At 44.6% G+C, this 8,991-nt stretch overlaps 1 long non-coding RNA gene across 3 annotated transcripts; it reads right to left on the reverse strand.

The window, feature by feature from the left end:
- Positions 1–4,613: 4,613 nt before the first annotated feature.
- LOC123070089 (uncharacterized) lies at positions 4,614–8,160 on the reverse strand. Of its 3 annotated transcripts, none has more exons than XR_006433359.1 (4): positions 7,555–8,152; positions 7,180–7,446; positions 6,828–6,943; positions 4,614–4,962 (listed from the first exon to the last, which is right to left on the reverse strand). It is a non-coding gene; the product is annotated as an uncharacterized lncRNA (long non-coding RNA). The 3 variants fall into 3 exon arrangements; XR_006433360.1 differs by having other exon boundaries at positions 4,614–5,863; XR_006433358.1 differs by having other exon boundaries at positions 4,614–6,943; positions 7,555–8,160.
- Between the last annotated feature and the right edge of the window lie 831 nt (positions 8,161–8,991).

Genomic DNA, 8,991 nt, shown 5'->3' on the forward strand with positions numbered 1-8,991 from the left:
GGTAGCCATATCCTTCATGGGAAAGATATCTTCAAAGAAAGTCACATAATTCGACTCCATGATTGTACCGACATGCATGTCAGGCACCTCAGATTTTACAACCAAGAATCTATAGCCAATGCTATGAAAAGCATATCCCAGGAAAACACAATCCACAGTCTTTGGTCCAAGCTTCCGCTTCTTTGGAATTGGAACATTGACTTTCGCCAAACAACCCCATGTTCGCAGATAAGAGAGTTTTAACCTTTTCTTCTCCCATTCCTCGAATGGAGTTATCTCTTTGTTCTTTGTGGGAACTCGATTTAGGACATGACATGCAGTCAATATCGCCTCCCCCCACCATGCCTTGGAGAGACCCGATGTGTCTAACATGGCGTTAACCAAATCAGTTAGAGTACGGTTCTTTCTTTCGGTCACCCCATTTGACTGAGGTGAGTAGGGAGGCGTCCTCTCATGGATTATACCATGTTCCGCACAAAAAGCATCAAATTCATTGGAAAAATACTCTCCACCACGGTCGGACCTAAGCCTCTTGATTTTTCGATCAAGTTGGTTTTCCACTTCAGCTTTATAGATCTTGAAAAAGTTCAAAGCCTCATCCTTAGATTTCAGAAGATACACACGGCAGTATCTAGTGGAGTCGTCAATTAACGTCATGAAATATTTCTTTCCACCTTTTGTCAAAACACCATTCATTTCACATAGATCTGAATGTATAAGTTCTAGTGGTGCAAGATTTCTCGTCTCCGCAGTCACGTGAGACTTACGAGGTTGCTTAGCTTGCACACACACTTGACACTTAGATCCCTTGACAGTGGTGAAACTAGGGATTAAGTTCAACTTCGCTAGTCGCGACATGCAACCAAAGTTAACATGACAAAGACGTGAATGCCACACATTTGATTCACTATTGTTGCAAATATGATTAACAACTTTATTGCAAACGTCTGATAAGGATAAACGAAACAGGCCTCCTGACTCATAGCCTTTACCAACAAAGGTTCCATACTTGGATATTACAAATTTATTCGACTCAAAGACAAGCTTATAGCCATCTCTACACAGAAGAGATCCGCTAACAAGATTTTTATTGACGGAGGGGACATAATGCACGTTCTTCAGCCGCACGATCTTCCCCGAAGTAAACTTCAGATCGACCGTGCCAACACCACGAACAGAAGCACTTGAACCGTTGCCCATCAGCACGGTTGAAGTCCCTGCGGTCTGATAAGACGAAAACATGGAAATATCACCGCATACATGCACATTAGCACCCGTGTCAATCAACCAATCAGGAGAATGACATACTGAAAGAATAGTGGGAAATATACCATACCCAGCATCCTTCATGTCAGTGTCTCCAATGACAACATTAGCGGTCTTGCCGCCTTTCCCAGGATGACGCTTGTCATAGCGATTAGGGCAACTAGGAGCCCAATGATCAGGATCTCCACACACATGACAAGCACCTTTCTTCTTGCCATTCTTCTTCTTGAAGTTCGTGTGTTGCACAGCCTTGTTCTTCCCATCAAACTTTGCTTTACCATCAAGCTTGCCCTTGTTCTTGAACTTGTGGGACTGGAAGTTTTGCTTCTGTACCAGATTGGCACTAGATCCTCCCTCAATACCTCGAGCACGTGTGTCCTTTGCTCTCGCCTTTTCTTCCACATCAAGAGTACCAATGAGATCCGGAACGGAAAACTCCTGTCTCTTATGCTTCAGTAAGGTAGCAAAGTTCCTCCATGAAGGAGGAAGCTTAGTGATGATACCCCCGGCAACAAACTTGTCCGGTAGCATGCAATTGAAGTGCTCAAGTTCTCTAGCAAATGACTGTATCTCATGAGCCTGCTCAACCACGGAGCGCTCTTCAGTCATCCTGTAATCATAGAATTGCTCCATGATGTACAGCTCAGTGCCGGCATCCGAGACCCCAAACTTGGCCTCGAGTGCGTCCCACATATCTTTTCCATTATCAATTGACGCATAAGCATCAACTATGTTCTCACCAAGAACACTCAAGAGAGCAGCCTTAAACAAGGTATCCATTTTCTGAAAAGCTTGTGCCTGTTGGGCATCTTGCTCTCCTTCAGGTTTGCCAAGAGTGGCGTCATAGCAGCTCATGGTCTGAAACCATAAGACTGCTCTCACGCGCCACCTCTTATAGTGGATACCCTCAAACATAGGAGGTCTCATGGAAGCAGCAAAACCACTCGGGGTAAATTGCCTATAATAAGGTTTTTGGATTGTTGGAAATATGAGCAATTTACCGAATGATTTTATTAACAGAAATACTAGATAAAGCATGACTAAATAGCAAATATAAAGCAAGTCATGCAATCTGACAGAGAGAAGGTAAACATCGTCTGCATATATGAACTTGAGGTAAACACATCTAGAACAGACACTAGATGAAGATGCTTATACCACATAGAACCTAATATATGTAGGGCAGAAACTAGAGCCAAGAACTGTAGCAGGACTTCTAACAGAAAGGATAAGAACACGTACGGCACAGCAGCAGCAGAAGCGCTGGACTTGGGGTCGATGTCCTCGCCTGCCATGTCGTCGAGGAGGTCGTGGACGTCGGGGAAGAAGTCGTCGTCGGGGAAGTAGTCGTCGGCGACCGGATCGTCCGTGATGAAGCAGCCAGTAGTCGCGCTGAGCGCTCCCCAAAAACCTTATCACCCTTCTCCCGTACATGACTCAAAAGGTGCAGTCTCGGAGGCCTACTGTCCCGACGCGCGGTACACGCCGCAAGCCGGGATGAGGAAGACAGCAGTAGCGCAGAGTTGGAACTGTGTGGCGAGAGGAAGAGGAACCTTCTGATGTGTCTCTCGGGAGAGGAGCTACCTCTCTTATATAGGCACATCAGAGGGACGCGAACAGGCTGCGCCGGGAGGTGAAGCAACGATGGGAGACGAAGTGAACAGGCAGCACGCGAAGAGGTGCGTCGTTCGTATTCATTATCCACTACCGCAAAACTTTTCAGCTCCTAGATGACCTTTCGTATACCCGTAGTGCGTGGCAAAAATTAGACATCGGCTCGGCTCATTTCCGCAACCCGCGGCGCGGCGCGGCGCGTCGTGACGAGGCGGGCGGCGGAGGAGGAGCACGCGTGGATGTCCCTCTTGTTCTCATGCTCGTACAAGTGGGGAAGGAGCCTCCCTTATAAAGAGGTCCAACTCCCTCTAAACTAGCAAGGTGGGACTAAACTTTAGTTCCACCTCTTGCCTTGCACAAATGGGCTGCGTGGGTCTCTAGGATTTATTAGAAATTTCTGAAACTACTATTGGGCTAGGCCCAAATAGGCAAAAATTCCAGCACAATCTAGATTTGGATGAAGAAGCTCACCACAGTCGCCCCGCGCCGGCACGCCCCGCCTTGCCGTGGATGTGCATCCACCCGCACCTCCGTGCCAGAGAGCTGCCGTCGGCCGCCCTGGCCACAGCCGCGCTGCGCCGCCATGCATAGTTGCGTGCATCCGCGCGAGGGTGTTGTCCCACGCCAGCCCCACACCGTGCTGAAGGGGTGAGGGCCCGGCTACACGAGCCGACGGCGGCGGGGGAAGGGTCGGAGAGGGTTGGAGGCGGCAGCGCGTGGATTTGCTGGGCGAGACGAGCTGTCTCAATCTAAGAACGAGATCTATTCCTGGAACCGATCCGTTATATACTAGGGAGCATGTGGTGTTTTCCATAGACTAGTAAATGCACATTCATATTTGGTAGGTAATTATTACACGTTTATATTAGGTAGAATACTAACTATGCTCACTATAAAGAAATGTATGTTTCTTGTAGTGATCTAAAAAATCTTAATAGTATATTTTATAGTGATAGTAAGCTTGCACGTGCAACGCACGTCTCAGCTAATACATTTTTCAGAGATACATCTACTCCCGATCAAATACTACCATATGCTTATAGTTCTTGATGCTAGTGTAAGAAAATGACAACAACAAAAAACAACCAATGTAACATTCTTCAAAAGTAACAATTACAATATGGTGGCTTAAGTTGAGTTTGATCAATCTGTACACTCTATTTTTCTTTCTTCTAAAGCAGCATATAGCTCTCTCAAGAGAGGACCACAAGTACGATGTACCACAGATGCTTCTTATCATCGACCCCTCTTTACGAGACTTGGATCTCATATTAAGCTCAAGACAACCAGCTCTGCTCTACAATAGTAGTACAGCCACAGTTACTTTGGCTACATGCGCTACAGATGCTAAGGCTGAAGCGACCATGCATGCAAAATACATGCTTGCCTCGTCTCATCCAATAATTTTGTTGTTATGCAGGCAATAAACTCCCAAAACACAAGTATGAATATGAATCGACACAAATGGCAATCAAGACCCACTATCAGTCTCATTGACCAGAAGGGATGCATGATCGATGCTATCTTCCGACACAAATGGCTGCACACGCGTTGCCACGGAATAAAAATATGTTTTTACATGGAATAAATATGTTTTTTAAGAATAAAATTTGTGCTGCTACTTTTGAAATGATGATGTTTGTAGGATAATTGCAACCAACAAAGGTGTTCTACAGCAGTTTCTTCAATTTGTGAATGCAAGCGTCATACAAATGTCGTCTTTAGATTAAGACTCAATTAGAAACAGTAATTTCCTTATTTCATATTCTCACAACTCTTTTTATTTAAGTCATGCGTCTCCTCAATCATTTATATCCAGTACCGGATCTTATTCAACTCAAGTATTTTCATATACCACAGATTCAACACTCAACGTAAGGCCAAAATAACCACCTTCTCCATCTTCTCTTCTACCCTCCTACTCCACATGCGCCACCCCACATTGCTGCAGTTGAAATGGAAGACGGTCAATAAGTTTTCTTGATTAGATCCACCTGAGGAGCTTGAACCACAATAGATCCACCCGAGCAACTTTGATATATTTGCTTTGCAGCTGTCATGTATCCTGATTTTGGACCTGATCTGTAATGTAGTTAGAAGCATGTATCATCTAACAAAATGCCAATAAATCACAAAGTAAAAAAAAACTAAATTCTGGAAGAAATATAACTGGGAAACTGATTAAAAGATAAAGACTATTCTAGTTACATTGCATTGTGTACGACAGGCTTAAGCTATTTGATCTCCCACTAATTGATTGGAGCAAAGAGCCTCTGTCACATACTAAGCCACTAATCCATGACTGATCAATTGACCATGATTCAAAATTACAAATACTGGAAGCACTATTACCCCTGCAGCTTAGCAGGATGAACATCATAAAGTAATTTTGTACAAAAAAGGACACCAAATAGACAATGTCTCTAAGGGGAAACATTAGTACTAAGAAGGCAATCGACACAAGATGGGGGAATGGATTTAGACCTCGTTGGAACTAAACAACCTGACGAGGCAACATTGAAGGTCGATCCCTCTTTCGACTTAAACATGCAAGCATAGTCCAGCCAAATTTTAGTGATGTGGTCGATATAAGATTTCAAACATTTTACTTGAGTTGGTAAGAAGTAAATGAAAGACCAAAATGCTGGTCAAGCCCTATACTCAACTGATAATGGCAGGCTAACACTTCCGCCAACACAAAGGAAGTTCTAGCTCGTACAGGTGAACATGCACTACAAGCCTACAAAATACACTTCCATCTCAGGTTTTAAAAGTTTTCGTTGAACCTTTTGCTCCCATATCCTATGCTACTTTTTAGGCCTTAAGGGACTATACTAATTGGCATTTACTACTTCCTCCGATCCAACCTTAGTTCAAAACTGCGACACTTATTATGGATCGGAGGGAGCACAAACTAAGGGTAAAAGGAAATCTACAAAATTGTAACCAGCTAGTGTTGTACTGCAACCTTTAGTATAGATACCTGAACACAAGGGGAAAAAATGGAAATTAGTAGACATATATCACATCATCATAAAATTTACTTGGAAGTGACCAATATTGCTTAAACATCTCAACTAAATCAAAGCTTGAGAAGCAAAAGTTAATCTCCTCGATGCCTTCATCATAGAGGAGGTCACACATCTGCACTTTGCAAACCAACCAAAAAAATTTAGATCCAGTAGAGGGAAGCCAACTAATGAGATGAGGGTGATGGTTAGTTGTGGGGTCGACAATCCGGTGAGGGTTCGGTGACTGCCAGCGGCAAGGCCAGGAAGCAGCGCCATGGTGATCATGGAGCCCGCAGGTCTGAGCCGCCATGCCTGTCCATCGGACCCATGCACAACTGCAGGATTTGGAGAGCGAGTGGCCGACTGGCCGCGACAGCGCTACCAGAGAGCACGTCGTGGTCAAGACTAAAGCAACCTCATCCTCCCAAATCATTTTCCACTAATTTTACAAGGACACAGATGATTCAGATATTTATATGTATAGTTTTTCTAGAACTATTTGACATTCGAAAAATTATTATTCATGCGGGTGCACGTATGAATTTCTCCTATGCAGCTTGCTAGTTTTCTTCACCACCCAATTCCATTACCACTGAATCCGATCAGAAAAATAACAAGCTCATTAAATTGAATGCAGTGTGCATCAACATAATAACTCGTTAATATATAGCTCTGTGATCTCCAAAAATGAATGTAGGCATTCAGTTATAAAGGCTGCATTTCTTTTAGTTCTTTCAAGAGACCGGCAGAAACATTGCCTTTGAATTACAAAAATAGATTATGTTTAACAGTCATTTACATGGTTATTTCGTTGTAGTGGCAACCCAATGGGAGAACCTTTTCCGTACTTACACATTCGACTCGCGCTTTTTAACAAAAGGACATTCACTGAATGAAAAGGAAATAATTGACGAAATAAATGTTGTGGTTAATTACCTGAAGCATACTACACATACTTAAATGTAAATGTGTTTGTTAACAAATCTGCCACACATTTAGTCAAATCTAGATTGCAATGCACCCCTTCATTTTGTCCTCAATAATAACTTGATCTGCATGAAAGCATCCAAATTGAGAACAAACAAAAGATACGTAAAAAGACATTTAAATATCTGGAACAAGTCTCTGCGCTACAACAAAGGTGAACAAGTGCTCATGTGCCAAAAAAACAATAAATCCTTTGGTCAAAATTGTATTAATAACAACCACAATGTAACGTTTAATTAGCTCAGAAGTCTGGACCCTGATGCTGAGAGCTGCTTGCTAAGGTGCAGAAAACTTCAGTTACCTTGCTGGAGCATGTAATCTATGAGCCTGCTGTAGTAGTCCACTCCTTCCTAGTCCACCTTCCCAGTCCCATCTACAGTTTCATCATACACAGCTCTACATCAGAAACTACTTTTGATCCAGGAAAAATAATATTGGATCGAAAATTAGCAAGCTGCTGCGGTTGGAGGAGGGATCAGGGCACATATATGCCTGGGAAAATCCTCGACCAGGAGATCGAGAACCGGTACGCATCGAAGCCCATTTCCTTCATTATGCTCACATCCTCCTACACACACCTCAGAGTAAAAGACCTCTGTCAAACATCAGGATACCACCAAGAAACACCAGAAAAACATAGCAGTCAGGACGATTGTTCATTCTGTATAATACACACCTTGTACCTATGGTACTCGTCGACTGTCACGTCGGCGGTGCCATTGCCGGCGATCGTCCCCGGTATGGCTGCGAAGGCGTCCCAGATGCTGGGCCCGCGCCCGCCCTGCCTCGCCATGCCCTCCACCTGGTACGCCGACGCGGCCGTCCCGAACACGAACCCCGCTGGGAAGCCCCGCCGGCTCAACCCGCCAGTGTTGTGGATCTCCGGGTTGGGCCCGTCGCATTGCGGCTCCGGGGCGGCGGGAGGACGTGGGGGCGTGCGTTGGCGGCTGGGGAACCTGCGGGCCGCGTCGAAGGGCGGGGGCGACGGCTCGGCGACCTACGGACCACAGCGAAGGGCGGCTCCGGGGCGGCGGCTCGGCAACCTGCGAGCCGCGGCAAAGGGGATCCCGCGGCGAAGGGCGGCTCGGGCGCGACGGACGGGCTCGACGGCGGCTCCCGCGACGAAGGGCGTGGCGGGTGGCTCTGGAGGAATGGAGGAGCGGCGGGAGGCTCAGGAGGAGCGGCGAGGAACGGGAGAGGGCGAACGGCGGGGGAGGAGGAGCAGGGGCGAGAGGTCGAGGTCGTGCGGGCGGGGCGAGAGGACGTGGGGGCGTGCGTTGTTTGCTTTTTTTCTGAACGGCGGGGCAGTTTTATCGATGGATGGCTTGAAGCGTTAAACACTGGATGCGTGGTTGGTAGCGTTAAACACAGAAAGATTACGGGCCATTAGATCTTATTAATGGATGGATCAGATTGTTTGGATCTGCCTCTTTCTTTCTTTTATAGTGGTAGTAGATTAAAAAAGTTTTATATTTCTTTACAGAGAGAGTACGACATGTTAAGTATGGAATTAGCATTGATATTCATATTTGGTACAACATAAATTGCGCGTTAAACATGTTAAACACTCACCATTGGAGCATTATGAGTCGTGGATTGACATGATTTGATGGCTGAGATCAGTTGGTTCTGCCTCTTTGGATTTTTTTATTGGTATAGTCTTTTCAAATTCATGAATATGTTTTTAAAAATACGTAATTTTTAAAATTCATGAACATTTTTCAAATTCATACAAAATTTTGATTCATGAACTTTTTTGAATTCGCCAAGAATTTTCAAACTTATGATTTTTTAAAAGAAATTCGTGAACATTTTTCTAACCCACGACCATTCTTTGAATTTTTCAAACAAAAAAAAATCTAACTCGTGATCATATATTTTCACTTTGTGAACTTTTTTGGATTCATCAATTTTTTCAAAACTAACAGGCGAAGCAGCTTACTAGGGCCCGCACCCTGTGTGCTTTACTAGAATTTGGGCGCTTAAGGCACTGGAGAGGTGCTCCCATTACAGTCTAAAATTTCTTTGATCTTAGTTTTGGGTGTATATGATAACGTGGCCCACCCATAACATACTAGGGAGCATGTGGTGTTTTTCAAACTAGTATATGACA

This window comes from Triticum aestivum, chromosome 3B, assembly GCF_018294505.1.
Source record: "Triticum aestivum cultivar Chinese Spring chromosome 3B, IWGSC CS RefSeq v2.1, whole genome shotgun sequence".
NCBI classification, from domain to species: domain Eukaryota; kingdom Viridiplantae; phylum Streptophyta; class Magnoliopsida; order Poales; family Poaceae; genus Triticum; species Triticum aestivum.